Raw genomic sequence first — 16,633 nt, 5'->3', positions numbered from 1 at the left:
GTTCAATGCATTTCACTTCACTTTATTACATTAAAAGCCCCCAATAGGGGGGTATTACATAAGGGGTTGATACAGGTATAAATAATCACAAATACAAAAAATTATTGATTAAATGTGGCAGTTATACAATCAGAAAATGTAGATGGACAAGTGATTATAGCGACGGCGTGTGGAAGGCCATTCCAGTCTATGGCTGAGCGAAGAAACAATGATGTAGCAAACGTTGTTGGCTGAGTACATGGACGGGCAACTTCCAGCGGATGGGCAATGCAGAGTGAAATGCGTGCCGGAAGGCTGATGTAGGGCGGAATACAAAGCGAGCTAAACAAAAACTTGTCGAACAAACACATACTGGGGAGTCGACAACGACAAGCAAGATTTGTTATACCCGCTTTCGCTTTTAAAGATGATATGCTGTTATTTTATGAATAGCACGAAACCGCACGCGGAACAGAGTGTGTATTCCCTTGAATAAGAATTCGGAAAGCTTTATGTTCCCAAGTGCTCATTGCCATTGGCCGGCTGATAATATGTCCCGCGTCAGGATTGGCCAGAATTTTCTTTCCTTTATTTGTGTTTGAAAGCTGCAAGCCATACCTGTGTCCCAAGCGGGAAGGATAACGCATAACGCAAGAGCAGGCGTGGCTAACAGCCTTCCGCGAACAATTCTCACGTAAGAGGTTTTTCAGTGTATATTGTACCCATGTCATGTGAAGCCGCATGCTGCCTCTTAGTTCGCAGAGCTCTTTGATTACCAAGGCCTTTGATTAGCTGCCCTCTGTTGCGGAACCAGGAGCTTTTGCTACTGGTTACTCAACTACTACGACTCAATTAACAGTCCCGCAGAGCCATCACTTTACGAAAGAAGACATCTCTTGTCGACGTTGTTTACTTCAGCAGAAAGTGCACTAGTTGTTGCTGTTGTCATCGTTGTCCTTGTGGGATGGCTGCCAATGCGACCTTGCACCTGAAGCTTCCGGCATTGTGTCCGTCACTCCCAAGCTTTTGTGGCCAGTCGAGATAAGGGCGCTTTTCTTACAGGCGGCTGCGCCCCGTACGCGCTCCAGCGCCCTCCTTTTATTCAGTAGGATTAGCGACGCTTCTTTTCTTCCTTTCTTTCTTTCTTTCTTTCTTTCTTTCTTTCTTTCTTTCTTTCTTTCTTTCTTTCTTTCTTTCTTTCTTTCTTGTCTTCGGCCGCTTTACGCATGCGACAATAGTGGATACGCCGGTAGGTGCATGTGAGTCCGAATATCAGATGTAGTAGCCGCTTCGTCAGAAGGAGCCTCTTCACCGAAGAGAAAGAATGAAAAACTTCCGAAAGCTAGGGCATTTTTATGGAGAGTACCTAGCTCTTCCACTGAATGAATTAGATAGCAGCGTATCTTGTTATTCTAGGGCACAGTGCAGATGATAAAAAATAAGAGAAAAATGATGTCACTTGCTTGAAGACCTGGGCCACGCGCATCTACCTTCCCGGGATTTGTGGCACGCGGCTGCCAGGATGTTGGCGCCCTAGTATAGGCCAATATAACAAACAGCACCACCCTGTTAGCAAGGAATCAGGTACGGTCTAATATCGAATGTGCACGCCAAAGTACTTCGTCACCATTTCGTAACGCAAAGGTAGAGCTTCAGGATGATACGAGACGCGCAAAGCTATTCTGGAATATCTTTCCAACAGGGTGCTCCACTGTTCCCAGTAGCACTCATCCCCAATGAGTGACGCGATACGTAGCGCTACTCGTTCATTTTCCTCCTTCTTTCGTTCCTCTAGTTCTAGCCGCATGGCGTGATGTCCATCTCAGAAAAAAAAAAAATCGCTTGTCTGCTTCTTTTTATATTTCGGTGGTGTCTATTATGTGTGCATGAAACTACTACAACAATAATACTTTTAATGCAATCAACCTTTTTGTCATGGTTGATGTCATGAGGTAGCAGCGGGCAAAAAGGTGAATGAATGAATTGCCTGCCCAATAGGCATCCCACCAGTCACCGCGAAACTTCATAATCGGTTCTTAACGAAACTTAGTTTCCTTTGCAGAACTATCGCAATCCGTTCTGCTTTCTACTTTGCGTTAGGCGACGTGACAGTTTTTCACTCTAACTGCGTTACGCATTCAAACTGTTTCGGCCTCCACGCTCGGGCGCTTCACACACTTACCCACCTGTACCCTTCCAAGTCCCCTTGCCGTGGCAGCCGCGGCCCGCTTCAACGCACGACCGTTTCAGAAATATCTCTGATCGCTTGCGTCCGTGTGCATGGAGTACACACTCGCGTGTCAGACGCGTACGCGTTGGTTCCACTTCTGTCCCCGTCGTGGGTTTCGGTTGCCCTCTCACACGGCGGCGGCGGGAATCGTACCACGACGCGTTCGAGACGCTGGCGCCTGGCAAGGCTATATTTAATACTTTGACGTGCTTCAGCCCAGGAGCGAGGGACCACACATCACGACGCTGATCTTGAATCGCTGCGCACGAATTTGGCACGCTCCGACCGCGTCCCAGACGTCGCAGAAGCACGCTGCTCTCCTGCGGGATTTGTTTGTTCCCACCCCTTGTAGGAGACGCGTGCTTGCTGCGTCATCGTCATGTTATCGCAGACAGACCGCTTCGCTTGACGCTGCTGGTGCTGAATCGAGAGCAAATGTCGACGTGGAGCAACCGCACGGAAGTGTGGTGAATTGGACAAGCTGAATTCTGGAACTGCAAAAAAAAAAGAAAACGAGGCGATAGGGTATGATTGCATAAAGATAACAGAAGAAAAGTAGTTTATTAAAGTGTGTTCTCAAAAAACAAAAAACATTACCAACAGAATTACAGCTACGTGCTTGAGTAAAGAATTGCCACAGAAAAGAATAAAATCCTCATTTAGGTTGAACCAACTATCAAAAGATGCAGCAGTAACATTCCTTGATTTGGGTGTATAAGAGGTCGAAGTGGCAACGGAGTTTGGCCGTAACTCATGAAAGAGCTCTTAACTAGAATTATTCCTAAGAGCATATGCTAGGTAACCCTGATGCTGAACATATTATTAGCGAAGGCTGTCGGTGAATGGACAAAAACGCTTACAAACGAAGAGTTTTGTAAATTCAACCCTTCATTTGTAAGTGCTCGTGCTCCTATGCAATGGCCGATCACTTTCACCAATGTTGTGTGCGACATCAGGATCCGATGTCATCTCCTCCTGGGTAGAACTCTAACGTAAGAACTTCTTTCTGGTTACTGGCTCAGTTTGTTGAGGTTACTACCAACCTATTAGCGACGTCTAGTGACTTCAAACATTTCTGCAGATGCAGCCAAACACGCACGAGTGGGCAAACCAAAATTAAAGCTGCTACTTGAGTTTTCGTCCTTAGGTAAGAACAAACGAAGTAGACAGGCTTCTCAATTAAAGGTATACCAGTGGCCGATATGACGCAGCGATTATTTTCGTTAGAGTCTATTGAATTTTTATTATTCCCCGCCCACGGCCAGACGATGGTGACAATGTAGGGGAAGCGCCGTTCAGACCACTGACTTAGTACGGGAAAGAAATGAATGACTTTGTAGAAATTCAGGCCCCTGTGACCGCTTTCACCGAGTGACAGAAACCAATCCCTAAGGCAACGCTTTTGCTAAATGGATGGGCCGGAAGCAATGACAAAGCCAGAACCACGTCATGGACGCCATGTTTTGAACGCCCCCAATTTGAATACTAGTGCTATCACGGCTCAGGTTAGCTGAGAGTGGGCAGTGCTCAGCAGAATACGCGAAGGAAGCACACTGCACAATGTCGACGGCAAGTCCGCGCATTTGTCGATTACTGAGTGGAGTGATTTAGGTGTGACGTGCGTGAAATAAACAACGACAGTTGCAGAACAGAATGTCAGTAAGAGCGATGTGTACATATTGCAGCTAGGCCAGGCGCGACCACTGGAAGGGCACCCCCACGACGTGAAGACGCGTAAGTGGGCGGCTCTCAGCACGCGAATGTCGAAGTGCACGACTAGAAGTTGTGCGCTATGCATCTCGTATAGCGTGGGCTTGCGTTCTGTCGAAACAGTGCCTCAGCGGCAGGCCGGTGTTGTGCCTTGCGTCATGACGGTATCAATCGCCGACTCGTTTTGACAATAAACGGATACAATGACTGTATTCTGCAATGTAGCGATATATGGGGCTGAAACGCCAACCCAGAAATTTGACAGGAAGTTGTACGCGGGCTGCGCCGTGAGCTACATGCAGAAGTGATTTGCGTAAACCTAATTGACTTACACACGACGGTAGGGATCAGAGATCGAACACGGGCAGATAATGTACCATTTGTCACTAAGAACAAGTTGCTCTAGACTGATGACGTTGCGCGTAAACCGATAGCCTGCGCTCTTTTAGAGAGTAACAGAAACGGTGGCAAGTTAAAGAGCCCGCAGTCGAGTGCTACCGAGAATTAGGGGAGCGCAGATACATTGCATCGTGCAGGCGCTCCTTCCCGTGCGAATACGGCCGGCAATTGCTTCGTTAGAGCTCAGTAAACACAAAAGTTCTGTGCCGGTGAGCTTGAGCAGCAAAGAAAGTGCTGACCAGGCACCGGCAGTGTCTAAATGAACTTCCGTTCTATCTAATTAAACGAAATGAAGGCATAAAAGGTCTACATATAAAGTCGCCTTATGGGTATCTCAAAAGCACACAGAGCTCAAAATGAAATAGCGCGTAATATTCAGCAAGTTCTTTGACTTTCTTACTTTTATATTGTTTAATTTGGCTACTGAAAACGTGCAACTGGCTGTGTGTCATTTTGGAACAATCCTCCAGAATGATTGCTTATGTGCTAGAACCTTACTAGTAATTGCACAGACGCAACGCACTAACAGGCAGTGGGCGCTCAAACTTACAGCAGGTTTATTGTTGCAAGGTCGCATGTATATAAGGGTTTGCAATCAAATTACAACAAACAAAAACGAACGAAAATGTGCGACGCATAAAGAAATTCACGGACATACCTGCTGACATACCTGCAATACTCTAGGCTCACCAGTTGTCTTGCAGAAATTCCCCACCATCTTGAGCCATATACTTTATACTTTTCTTTACTTTTCTTTACCCGCAATTTAAGATAGTGCTTTTTTAATCACTCTGACTTTCCGCATCAGCCGTATGTTAGTGTTGCTTGTCTGTGCTCTTAGTAACGTTCTTGCACATAAGCGGGCATATGAAAGGTCATTAACTATAGCCCGCTTCACAGCACTCCTGAATGGGCTTGCGTCGCTGTTACAGAAGTTCTAAGGTATGCTTAAGTGTATCAAAGTTAGTGACTTACTTTACTGTGGATAAAATTATCACAATTCTTCTTTCAACAAGTAGCATACGTTGCCTTAACATACCATTGCACGCATAACACCGAGTTCATTTAGCAGGAAATTACCAGCTGCGCTAATGCTTCGCTGCACACAGATTCAAACATCTGTGGGGGATAGTATGTGTGTGTGTGCTCACTACCGTTCCACTACGTAACACAAACCAGCTGTTCTGGCTTGGCGCCTAAGGTGCTGTGCTGCTAGGCACGACATCGCGGGATCGAATCCCGGCCACGGCGGCCGCATTTCGCTGGGGGCCACATGAAAGAACGCCCATGTTTCGTGAGCTGTGGGCACGTTAGAGATACCTGGCTGGTCAAAGTTATTCTGGAGTCCTCACTAGAGCATTCCTCATAATCAAGTTGCGCTTTTGGCATGTAAGGACCCCGAATTTGATTTAGTTCAGTACGTGACACCCATAGCACGAAAGCGAACTGTGCCCCTGCTAACTGCATCGTGGCCTGAAATTTCTGCGCCAGCCCCTCTCAACACGATTTTGATGCGGTAACGTTATTCACCAGCTTGCGTTTTAATGGAACCGAGAAATCGGCCTGGAAGCTCTGCGAAAGCTTTTGAAAAGCCGAAACGATAAAATAATTGATCTATGATCTCTCAGGGACGTATACCGACGCTAAGGTTCTGTAAAAGAAGGAAGTTTGTTTTTTTCATTTTCTGAACGAAATGGCCTACATTAACAAAACACTTTTACGCTAGAATTGTGCTCAAGCGTAAATTTAGTCGAATGCTGATGTTGGACATATCATTAAGAAGGATGGCGGGCTAGTTGCAAAGATCACTTACAAAACAAAATATTTGTGAATACAGCCACAGCATTCTTTGTTCTGCCAACGAATAAATATAAATTGGTTTTTGAAGCAATACGTTGCCAGTAAAAAAAAAAACTCCTTGACTGTGGGCTTTCGGCGCCCCTTTACCGCCCACCGTTCAACGGCCCGAACCTACCCTGCAGAAGGTGTCACGCTTATTCCAATCGCTCAAAACGTTGCACCAAATCGCGCTTACCCAGCGTGACGCAGTTGCGATGTGTAGCAATGTCCTTTAACGTTTGCTTCTTCCTTACACTCTCGCGTGCTTTTGACTCGCGCGACACCGCAGCCGTTCGAACTTTTTCTTTCGATGTCCTTTGCCTCGGCAAGCACGCTCTTCGGCCGTCGCTCAAGAGATGCCAAAACGCGGACTGATTGTGGGTCTCTGGGTTGCCACGACGTTGCGGAAGAACGAACAACGCCTGCGGCTCAGGCAACGCGCAGTGGCCCCGGATGGCGAAATGTCGAGAGTGTGTTCGATGGGCGACGCGGCGACGCGCAGGGGTTAAGCTCGTGACGGGCACCGTCCAGCATCGGGCACGCTCTCCGCCAACGACAGAGTTGTCAGCGCGTGAGGGGCATCCGCAGCGCAGGCCTTTTGAACTCTGGATTCGCGCTGCCTTCGCCTTCGGCGCCACTGGGAAACGGAGAACGTCTCAACCGCGCGGGTACCGCGCGCGCGGCCCACTTTCGCATCATCGGACGTCGCCCAGCGGGCGTCTTGCAATCGCCGTGCACGTGTTGTGCTTGTCAGTCGTGGTTTAGAATTGAGCAATTGGTCAGGTATTAAGGAAAAAGGTACGAGTACTCTTAAATTTGAAACTTCCGCGTGCAGCAGTATACTAGTCGGCAACCGGTGGACATCGAAGTGGAATGTAAAGTCAACACCAAAAGTTTATGGGATGCAGTTTCCCCTTCACATGTGAATTCGTGCACTCTTAAGGCAGGATACCTTGTTTTTAATGAATCACTGTGTAACTGGCAAAGGCTACTACATGCTGGAACACATAATTCGAGGATGTGTGACCACGCTTCGCGAGAATTCAGCACCTTGACACAGCCTGCGGCCCGTAAACATTTGCGGTTGACTGCGCACATCGTACTTCGCGAATTGACTGTGAAGGCGAAACCGTGGACACGGGATCGTAGGAACGGAGTCAGAGCCGCAGGTTTGCACGGATTCTGCGGGTGGCCGACGTGAACCGCGTGGACCCCGGGATCACAGTGCTGGGCACCGGCATCTGACTCCGCCAGCTTGTTTGTGTCTGAGCGAACGTAAACGCTATTAAATGCGCCCCCGTAGTCGTCGTAGCTCCCTGGTAAATTTGCATTCAGTGACCCGGAGAACTCCCGCTCCTAGTTATAGCGTGCGGAAGAACAATACGAGCGCTATACTGAAGCGCCCATATTCAGATGTACTTCACCAGCCGTCCGCAGCGCAACCATTCTTTTTCTTTTCTTATCTTCCTGCGTGGAGGCACTGGTTGCTTAGCGCGTATAGGTTACACCAGAAGGCTCCAACAGAACAGATCTACGCAAAAGGTTTCAAATAAGAGACGCAATAAAGTCTAAGCGCTCGGTTATTTCCATTAATGCAACTAGAAAGTACTTTCTTATTATGTGTCTCTTGTTCTAACATCAAGCTACATCAGATTTCGTGCGCAAAGCATTTAGGTAAGATTGTCGTTCGTGGGCAACGAATAATAATGGTACTCTTGCGAGAGGCGTACAGGCGAATGGGCTGCGCGTAGGAAAACGGCCACAGGAAGCGCCTATAGACATACCGTAGGGTAAATGGAGTAATAAAATGGACCAACTACTGCACATGAAAAAGAAAGAAAAAGACTTGATTGTCCCGGAAATGCGGCGTAGTCGGTGCCTGCGAAGACAAACACGTAGACGAGAAAAGTAAACAATCTATATTTACACGCACGCTCTCCTGAACTATCCTCTTCTCGGAAAACTCGGTGCGAAACAAAATTGCGAGCGCGGGTGCGTCTCGATATAGTAGGATACGTCTCGACGTAGCAGTCTCGACGTAGGATACGTCTTGACGTAGTAGGATACGTCTCGACGTAGTAGGATACGTCCCGGCGTAGTTGTGCGTCACGGATACGTGTCGCTTGCGGTGAGAAAATACTTGCGATCCCTTTCTAGACGAGGATCCTTTCACGACCCATGCTGACTCGCTTTCGCCTCTCCAGTTTCGCTTGAGCCGACAAAACGCGGCGTTGAGTTTCACGCTCGATTGCCTAACCCGGTTACATCCTCCAAGACCGCCCACATTTGCGAGGCGATTCTACGCAAGAGCAGACACTTCGCTCTTTTTTTTTTTACAGAATTCTGGAATACTATTCTCGTGAGATTACATCGTCTTGCGAGGGTATCCGCGATGGCACATCGCTGTCTTTTGTGCTTTGCAGCTTCGAAGCGTCTTAAGCATGTAGCGACGGGGATCACATAATCGCAACGCCGAGCAGAGGTGAACGCTTCCAAAACTACCGTTGCGTGCAACAGAGCCGGCTCCTCTCTGAGTGATCTCGAGCCAGTTGGCGTGAACATTTTAACGTGCGGAGAGGCCACATTTCTGCATCCTGATTATGAACGAACCGACTGGCGCCGTAAAGTTGGGATAATTCGCCATATATTAGTGAGCAATGCGCTCGTGTACGGCGAAGCTTTCAGCCAGGAATGAGTGCCGTTTCGAAGCCTACGCTGCTGGACAGAACCGAATTTGTCAACCCTGAACAAGTTGTAACAGAGCGTCGGGTTGTGGGAGAGGTCGTTGTCGGTAGTTGTTGACAATTTGAGACACATCGACGCACCTTTATAACAGTCGGGTAAAAAGAAGAAAGAAAGACAGCTGGGCATTTGGCAATACGCCGGGACGGTAATCCTTTGTCCCTTTCCTTTCTTACCTTTTCCATAAACAAGTGTTTACGACAGGTTCTGTGCAGGTGCTTCATGCCTTGCGGGTTACTTCCGCGTTTCGTTTTATCTTGTTTGTACCGGAACAATACGTGCTGCAGAAGCGTCTTCCTGCAAGCAGCCCTGTCATGACCACTCCGCACGGCAGCAGGCCAGCGCATGTTTCTGAATATGAGAGGAGGCAAAGTGAGGTGATAAGCTCTGCCCATGTCCGGGCGGGGTGCTGTGCTCAAGAAAACGCGTTTCCCTCGTCGCAGCCCGTCAGGGATTGAGGGGTGACGGTGTCGCTTTCGCTGTGTCTCTGTGTTTTTTTCTCTAAGCAGGGATATTTGCAAGCAATACGTTTTCGTCACTCACCTTCAGTCTGCACGAACGCTGGCTTTGTCCGCCGTAAGGACTCGATCTGTGGTGGGTAAGCAGAACTTCGTGTCGTCCCATCTTAACATCCCAGCCGCAGGGCAGGCGCGGGCTATCAGCTAAAATACTTTCCGGAGCTAAGCAATCAATCCTGGGCACTTGCCGGGCAGACGGGAGCTGCATGCCACCTTGGCCCGTCAGCGGATTTCGGGCTACGGTATAGTCACTCACTCGCAAACCGCTTAAGCCGCGCGCCAGGCTTAGTTCGAAGAAAGCGCGAGAGCGGGGACCAATCCGGTCGTTAACCCCGTCGCTTTTGTGTTTCCTCAGCCCTGCATGTAAACGGTGCAGGTTCCCAGCCAACTCACACGATGTCTGGAAAGGAAGCAACACTTTCTGCTTCCACACCGAATGGCTAGAAATGCAGAGGGCTGGTTTCTATGCAGGCGGTGGCAACTTTGACGACTATCGCCGCGCATAAGGGAGGTTTTCCTACTTGGTCGCCATTGGGACCAGGCAGTTCGAGCGAGTTTAGTGATGATGTTGGGGCAAACCGCGCTACGGTGCGATCTTGTCTATTATACGAAGTCGATGGCGAGGCGATATTAAGAAATCGTTTCTTCGCGATTTTCTCTGTTATGCGCAAACAACTGGTCGTGTTCGTTGGAGGTAGGGTTTATAATAAAGTGAATGTATTTTGCTATTATGCGCTTTACATACTTCTAAACTTTCTTAGCGCCTTCTTCTTATTATTTTTAATATATTTATCACTATTACTATTATAGTTGTTAATATTAGTATTAGTGCTTTCTTAATGGTTTTCATCCGGTGTATGAGTGTGTTAATTAACTTCGGTGTTGTGATATCCGTCCCGTATTCATTGCCTTCAGCCTTTGCACCTGAGCCCATTCAAAACGTTGAGTTCCACACAGCTAAGAATTCCATGAAAAAGTGAGTTCAAGCCTGGACGTCTGAACATTTACGCTTTTGGGGATTCATTTACCAACTATTACGCAGCGCTTTCACTGTGCTTGAGGTGGCAACATATACAGGCATGCCTCGATTGACATATATTTTGTGGCACCATAACGACGCGGTTGATATCTACAAATATTTTACCCTGAACAGCGTGAATGGTATAAGATTTCCTTTTTGTTTCTCTTTCTACTTTTTGTTTCTACCAAGCCTGTCTTAAGCGATCCATTCACTGGATATTCAAACGCATTGTTCAAGGATACGAAATGCGTGCCCCCGTCTTTGAAAAGACGACGACGCAAAAACAAATCCTATACACGGAATGCACCCACCAATTCAGAGTAGAGAAAAAAAAAAGGTATGATTGCAGATGTCTGAGAAGCGCTCTGTTTCTAATGCAGTTCTAACACGCTGTGCGCACTGCCATATATAACTTTTACCGTAACTTTTTTTTTTTTACAAATGGAGTGGCATACCGGCGCGGATGCCTCTGGGTTTACAGTAGGTAACACAAAATGAAGAATAATTGAGTATGCAGTGCTGAATTGCCGTTCTACAGTAGCAGCGAAGCCACACATACCTTTAGAAATATCTCGGTACAAGAGAAGCGGAAACGAAAATCGAATCGCGACGCCGCATTGAAGTTCTCCCTCCTGGCTTGTCGTGACGTCATGGATTTCGTGACGTCATGGCATCTGCTTGAGCCTAGTTAACGTTACACCTGTAAGAAGCTAACCCCTTCGTACTGCAAGAACTTAGGAATTCTCGAGGAGTTTCAGCGCCGAACGGCGGCCCACATACAAGCAAATACCAAATAATTTGACATCCGCGGCAGCACGCTGGCGCACCTGCGTTGTGGTTTCTGTCTGAAATTTCAAAACACGTCCAACGCTGACTCAGTTTCACTGCATTTAATTTCCCTATTACGCGAAACGTAAGAAAATAGCACGTTTAAAGAAAACTATCGGTCTAAAATTATTAAGAGGTACTCTTTATGAGCGTCCCTTTAAGAGTATAGGCTAAGACTGAGCACAATCTATCTGGAAAACGCAATGCCTGACACGCTCATTTATCACTACAACGGGAGCAGTAGCGGCACAAGGCGCGCGAGCTCAACTTAAGTAATACAGAGATACGTGCGGAGAACGAGAGCCCGTTCACTCGTGAGCCAGAAGTTACTCGACCTACCACGGAATCGCTTTGCGGATATTACCTTACATGGCGCTCCACTTCCCAACTTGTTCGACGCACGAGATCGGGCGCTTTCTCTTCCGCAGCTAGCCGTCTCTTGTTTCGTTTTTCCTTTACCTTGTAACACAGGCCGGCGAGCGAAACTCACTCACGATTCCCGAAAAAAAAAAAAGCGGTGTCCTTTGTTCTGCGATGACGTGAAGATAGCGAGTTACCGCCGAAACGCGAGCTCTTGCGGAGGCCTGGATGGGTGTCAGTTGGCCGTGCACTCTTGTTTGTTTTTTGTTTTATTCACGCTCGCATTCGCCCACGTACAAACACGACAGCTGTCTCGCACTTTGACGGTCGATGGTCCGACGAGTGCAAAATACATCCTCCGCTCGGCAGCCATCTCGAAATGCGGAAGAACGCGGTTTCTCCTGTCGCACCGCGTGTTACGACAGAAAGTAACGCGAAGCAGCGACATCGCGGTGTAGCCGTCGCGTGCTTTCATTTTCCCTTGGCCACTTCTTCCCGAAGCCGGGCATTTTTTCGTGACTTCGAAAACACTATCTCGTCTTCACTCGCGTTTGGAGGAAACGAAAATGGACCCTAGTATGTGGGCGCCTTTCTTCCGTTTGAGGAAGTTGTCTCCGACGCTGTGGCATTCGCGGCGCTTTCTCGAATGGTTCGAGATCCCGCTTCCGTTTATCACGTGGTGGTCTCCCAGATGCAGTTTTTTCTGTTGTTGTTGTTGTTGTTGTTGCCTATCGGGACTTTGCTTTGGATGCCGTTGCACTCGCTAACAGGGGTAACGAGCGTGCATATCTGATCGCGAACAGTCAGCTGAGTGAAACGAGACATACAATATGACACGCAATTTTTGAAGAGCAACTTACATTGTTCGAAAGCATTTTCATTGACCCAGTTCACATATTTGTCTACTAGATGCGTGGGATTTCTTTCGTAGCTGCGTAGAAGAAGTCTGACGGTGGAGAATGGGCGAAATTTCATTGAGATGATAAGACGTTAGCATAATTAGAATTATTTTTATTGTAAGTAGGGTGTACGATTAGCCGAAGCATTGCAAAATTACCGCGCTGATTGCCCGTCGCAGCTATGAAGTGAACTCTGGATACATAATTCAAAGGAATCTAAGACTCCAACCTGAAAAACGCGATAAGGTTGGGACGTGCATAGCTTTCCGGGGGAAACAAAGCAATAGGGCGTTATTTACCCATCATGATATGGAAGCAAGTAGATTTCTTAATCATATTTCCACGATACATTTGGCCATGTAATTACTCGCTCGATCATTGCCGGGCTAAAGAACCTTCGTGCAGAAATCAGAAAAAGAGATCAGATGCATTGATTGGGAAAGTCAGAAAAAAAAACTGAATTTGTCATTGCCGCAAGTATTCATTTACCGAAGTCTGTAGACGACTTTAGAAAGCGGCGTGCATCCTCATGCGGCCACCGGCAAGGCGTTATGGGAATCTTGATGGAAGGCGCTCCGTCGTCTTCTTTACTTGCAACCACCCGAGCACGATGTGCCTCGTCTAATTGGAGTCAACTGTTTCTTCTACCAACCCGCCGTGGTTGCTCAGTGGCTGTGGTGTTGGGCTGCTGAGCACGAGGTTCCGGGATCGAATCCCGGCCACGGCGGCCGCAGTTCGATGGGGGCGAAATGCGGAAACACCCGTGTACTTCGATTTAGGCGCACGTTAAAGAACCCCAGGTGGTCGAAATTTCCGGAGTCCTCCACTACGGCGTGCCTCATAATCAGAAAGTGGTTTTGACACGTAACACCCTATTTTTTTTTTCTTCTACCGCGTTAGCTAATAATAGCGCAATAGGTTGCATAGCACAACAGGGATTACCGCGACGCAGGGGACCAAAAAATACCGTGCCGATATCGCAGTCATCACGTCTCCTGGCAATCGGTGCGCCGAGTACATCCGTGATCCGACGCCCGCTTTTTTTTTTTTTTTGCTTTCCGGGTATATGTGCAGCGAAGCTCGCGAGTCGCGACCTACGTTTGCTAAAGGGACGAAAGGTGCAACCGCGACACATTGCTGATAAAGCGGTGGTACGCGATTAGAACATGAAATTCCATGTACGCTACTACTTGCATTTCGGCTGTCGGTATGCCCGAGACACCTGTGGCTTCTGGCAGCAGTCACGTGCGTTTAAAGCGATTCGGCCGCGTAAATGGTTTCTCGTGATGTTTTCAGCCTTGTTATGTGTTATGCACTGGAATGTTGCACGTGCCAGTGACAATACCGAAAATGTTATTTTGAACGGATGTCCACGAACGTGTTTCTTCAACGCGGTTAGACATGTTGCCGGGGTTCTCTGATGGTTTGCGCGTAAACATTCCGCTCTGCTGCCGCTTACTCCCAAGTGTGCGCGCAGAAATGCGCCTTGGTGTATATACCGGCCACAAACACGATGATCCTGCGAGTGTGTTTTTGTGTTTCTGTTTTTTTATATTTAAGTGCACGTGAGAGCACAATGTTTAACAGAACGCTGCTGAGAGAGAGAGAGAGAGAGAAAACATTTATTTATCATGACTTTGTGGGACTTCCTCGCAGGGTGGAGCCCTTAGATCAGGGCCCCATTGGCTCGCGCCACTCCGCGTGCCCGCCGGATCAGCCGTCACTGCTCTTGCAGGTCTGAGCTGGTCAAAATTATGGAGTTTTACGTGCCAAAACCACTTTCTGATTATGAGGCACGCCGTAGTGGAGGACTCCGGAAATTTCGACCACCTGGGGTTCTTTAACGTGCACCTAAATCTAAGTACACGGGTGTTTTCGCATTTCACCCCCATCGAAATGCGGCCGTCGTGGCCGCATTTCAGCAGCCTAACACCATAGCAGCTCAGCAGCCTAACACCATAGCCACTGAGCAACCGCGGCGGGTGTGAGTTGGTCAGCGCAGTCTCCCAGGAGAAAGGGAAAGGTGAAGGAATAGGGGAGTAGCCAGGAGGGTGTGGGCACTCCCAGGTGCAATGATATACTGTGGGCTTTGCTCCACAATAGGGACAGCATGAGGGATATTGTGTGGGGTGGAAGAAACTCCTATTGATTGCAGAAGCCCTCCGACAACGTTTACCAGCCTTTCGCACGTTTCCCGGACAGACAGCGTCTCGGACATTTCTCGCGAAACGGAGCTTGCATCGACAAACGTAGCCGAAGAGCCCGCGAAACGAAGCATGAGCTGCCGACCCCACGCATCCCACCTTTCCGTGCACATAGGGTCAGAGTAGCGGCGCAAGCTCTGGTTGGCTCACGACGCCACGCCCACCCACTGGGACCAATCAGAGCGCCCAGTTTTCCGAGCGTTTCGATGGCGAGCGGCATCGTATGTATAGCTACGTAGCGCATGCCTGTAAAGCATGGTCTCCAAAACCGAAACTGACACTCCAGATTCCCATAATGCCGCGTTGGCACCGCAGGCTTTGCCGACTTTTCTAAGGTCACCCATTCACGCACGCTGGATAGCTTTCGCACTTCCGAGTCCAACGTGTGCCTGGCCGATCCTGGGACGTTCTGAAGACGATAGGAAACGCTCAAATTGCGGCTTTCATAATAACTTTTGTTTACTTGGTTAGTTGGCTCGCATATTAGGTCCGCTTTCATGCTACGATCGTGTGGGCGTGAGGGTGGCATGTCCGGCAGTCGAACCGGTGGCCTTGTTCACAGTAGCACAACGTTGTAGACTCTAAGCGCTGCGGCCCGTTCTTCGGAATCTTTGTGTGGCAAGCCCCATTGTTAAACAGTGAACGTGAGCGCCCGCTACGGCCTTTTACGCAGAAGCGTAATTTTTCTTCGTGGCAACCAGTACGCCTGCGCAAGCAGCCGCTGTTTATCTAATTGCCTCCGCGTTGCAGCCTGATGTTTAGCCACTTACAGTACATGCTGTGAAATTGCACAAGCTGCAAAAACAGTTAAGAAGAAAACGGAGAAAAAGAAAAAGAAAGATAGTTGCTTTTTGCTCCGGTTTGGCTTCATCGTTACATAACGTTGCGGAGAAAACGGTCGCTTGAAGGGCAGCGCACGAAATCCTGTCGGGAGCGTCGTCCTCCATCCAGTTTGCGTGAGTAATGGTTTTAAGGCGTTGTTGCAGCGGGCGGCGTTAGCAGTCTTTTTACCACTGCGGCCTGTGTGCTTTTGTCACTCACAGGACAATTTCTTTGTTTCCAGAACGCCTGTAGACGTGATTAGGCGAGTTGCGCAGCCGCCGGCATACTCCCAGAATGCGTTGTTTGCATAAGTATGCCGCCCTGCTTGCTCAAAGTCGTGAGTTCTCTATACTGCGTTCGATCTGCCAAGAGCGGGCATCTGTTTCCTGGAACGAACCCATTGTTTCTGAGTTTATAAACATTTAAGCATATATGCAGCCTTCGTGGCCTGGAATGCGGAAGTCTTCTTTCATTTCTTCTTTTGTTTAATTGCTTTGGTTTGGTTCATGTCTTATTTGGTTTGGGGTGTTTGCAAAGGAGATTGAGGGCGCTTTTGTATCGAAACTCTGTAAACGAACCATGAACTGGAATGTCGTTTCTCTGGATACTTTTGCTTTCGCACTGCCCCATAGACATGAACATACTCTTTGCTCGACATTTAAGTGTCATTATTGAAGATATTAAAACATACGAACGAATGAATGAATGCAATCAGCAATATTTCATCTACCATGGGAAGGGCATAGCGTTAAGTATGCCTCTCCAAGTTTCCTTCTTTCTATTAGTTTATAGTTCGTAGAATTGTCGATATTTTTGAATTGACATAATTGCATCGTTCCTCTAAATGCGTGGTATACTTAGCTACACCCAATTTTATGGAAACAACACAATTCAGCGCAGCCTGCAGATATGTTTACAGATACTTCTCCCAAAACTTTCCTGTATTTGCTTGTATTTGTTAAAGTAGATTGCCCCTGTAATTCACGTGTTCGGTGCGCTTGGGAAATGGTGCATCACTTAGAGAATCGCGAAGACGACGAGAGACAGTGCGCTTACATGAAAGTGACAATTCTTTCTGCTAC

The 16,633-nt window shown here is 48.0% G+C and overlaps 1 protein-coding gene across 4 annotated transcripts in view; it reads left to right on the top strand.

Annotated features, from left to right (window-relative positions):
* LOC139050429 (prestin-like) overlaps nucleotides 1-16,633 on the top strand; it is a 312,086-nt gene that overhangs the window by 206,329 nt on the left and 89,124 nt on the right. The gene's annotated exons all lie outside the window — the stretch shown is intronic.

This window comes from Dermacentor albipictus, chromosome 10, assembly GCF_038994185.2.
Source record: "Dermacentor albipictus isolate Rhodes 1998 colony chromosome 10, USDA_Dalb.pri_finalv2, whole genome shotgun sequence".
Lineage (NCBI taxonomy): Eukaryota > Metazoa > Arthropoda > Arachnida > Ixodida > Ixodidae > Dermacentor > Dermacentor albipictus.
This window is presented reverse-complemented; position numbering and strand designations above follow the sequence as displayed.